This window comes from Delphinapterus leucas, chromosome 20 (genome assembly GCF_059928025.1).
Source record: "Delphinapterus leucas isolate spDelLeu-1000000601 "Yukka" chromosome 20, BTC_Dleu_Yukka2, whole genome shotgun sequence".
NCBI lineage: Eukaryota > Metazoa > Chordata > Mammalia > Artiodactyla > Monodontidae > Delphinapterus > Delphinapterus leucas.
Window position 1 is genome coordinate 16,370,289 of NC_143148.1, and position 2,212 is coordinate 16,372,500.

Sequence of the window (2,212 nt, forward strand, 5' to 3'; positions counted from 1 at the left end):
CACGTTAAAATATTTTAAAGCAACAACAATAAAGACACCTTAATTTAAACCTGCCCAAAGCCCTTCAGCCATGAAGGGGTTCTGTGGCTGACACCGCACTCCTCACGCCACCTCCTAAGTACAGCGGGTCCTGAGAGCCTGGTTTGCTTCGTTACAAACGCCCACGATACTGGCACTGTGGAGGCAGGCCAAGAACTTCGACAGATGAAATGTCCTCAGATGCTCCTGAGAAGCGAACACAATGTGGCACCCTTGACAACTATCATGCTTAATAGACCTCCCACTGCATTTCCCAACACCCAACAGATAAACCTACAGCAGAATTCCCTAAAGCCAATGACAACCCAAACAAACAAAAAGCCCCCAGTCCTCTCCCACTAACAGGCCCCTCCCATTCCTCATATGAACCTGAGTCTCCCAGACCGGGGACTGGAGTACTGGTCCTCAGTGCCTCCTACTGCAGCTGACCTCTTTCACAACTGCCGTCCCACCAGACCCTCCATCGCCCGTGGATACACAGTCACCTCCCAGGAGCCCTGAAAGCTCCTTCTTCTCCGTTAAATCAGATCTAGCCGTCTTTCCACTCTTGACTCTCCGATGATTTCCCGTTACTTTCAGAATAACCCCTACCAACTTTACGATGGGCCTCTTCTCCTATCTCCCCGACTTCCCTGCTCACTCTGGTCCAGGCACCCAGCCTCTCTGGGGCTCCTCCAACAAGCCCAGCTTGCCCCCTCCCTACATGACTCATTCCCCACTGCCCTTGCTGCCTCCCTTCATTCAGTTCTCTTGAGATGACAGCTCCTCTGAGACCTTTGCAATCTGACCACACTACCTAAAGAATCACCTGCCCTTGTGATCTTCTAATTCTGCTTGATTTCCTGTTATAGCATTTATCACTACCAGAAACATCTCTACTAACTTGTTATCTTTAGGGTCCTCAAGAGCTGTACCCTCCAGTGCAGCTATCCACTGTCCACATGTGGCTATGGAGCAGTTGAAATGGGACTCGTCCTAATTGAGATATGGGGCAACTGTAAAACATGTACGCCGGATTTTAAAGACATTACAAAAAAGAGTATACATATCTCACTAGTATTTTTATATTATATGCTGGAATAACATTTTGGATATATTGGGTTACAGAAAATATATTAAAATTTACGTCACTGGTCTTTTCTTACTTTTTCAAAATCTGGCCATTGGAAACTTTTAAATTACATATACGGCTCACATTCTATATTTTAGATAGAGCTAATCTAGAAGAAGATCAGTGCTATGAAGATAGGAACTCTTTTGCTACCCACTGTATCCCTAGCACACAGTGCCTGGCACACAGTAGGCACTCAATAAACACTTGTGAATTGAATGAAGGACCAATCCCCTCGTCCATGCCTAAGCTTACATGCACAATCAAATACCGTTCTTTCACTCCCTCTCCTACAGGCGAGGAGCCCTACCTTAAAATCCCCCAGCGCCTCTCGTGTGATTCCCTGCATTCCTGATACAATGTGTCCTCACAGGGTCACTGTGATCATCTCAACCAGAAACCCTCCCCCACCACGACAAACCTCACTCCCTACATACAGCACCCTCATCACTCATTCTCAGCGTAACATCAGGAATCAACGTCCATCTAGCATTGGTGACCTGATGCAAAGATCCCTCAAGACTTCTGATGATCACAGATCCCCCTTAAGGCTTATGGCCACGATAGCCCTCCTCACTAATTCCCAACAGAACCTCTGGGGCTCCTCCCCTAAGGAAGCAGGAACCAGAAAACTAACTTTTGACTCCCTAAATTATCTCCAAATCAGATTATTCAGAGTTACAGAGGCAGGCTGACTGGATTGAGAAACCAAGGTCTCATTCACCATACAACTTAAAAATTGTGTCCTGGCAATTCCCTGGCAGTCCAGTGGTTTGGACTCCGCGTTCTCATTGCTGAGGGCCGGGTCGGGGAACTAATATAATCCCACACGCCATGTGGTGTGGCCAAAAAAAAAAAAAAAAATTGTATCCCATTACCAGGCCACCGTGTTATTCTTATAAATCAAACCATCTGCACCATGATATTGCCCTGGATATATTTTTGTATAATTCATTCAGCGTAAACCTTTGCGACATGGCACGATATTTGTAACACGTTTTACCTTGGCTTTGATTCATTTCTCAATACACCTCAGAGAAACCTCCCAAGGTCTCTCCTGAC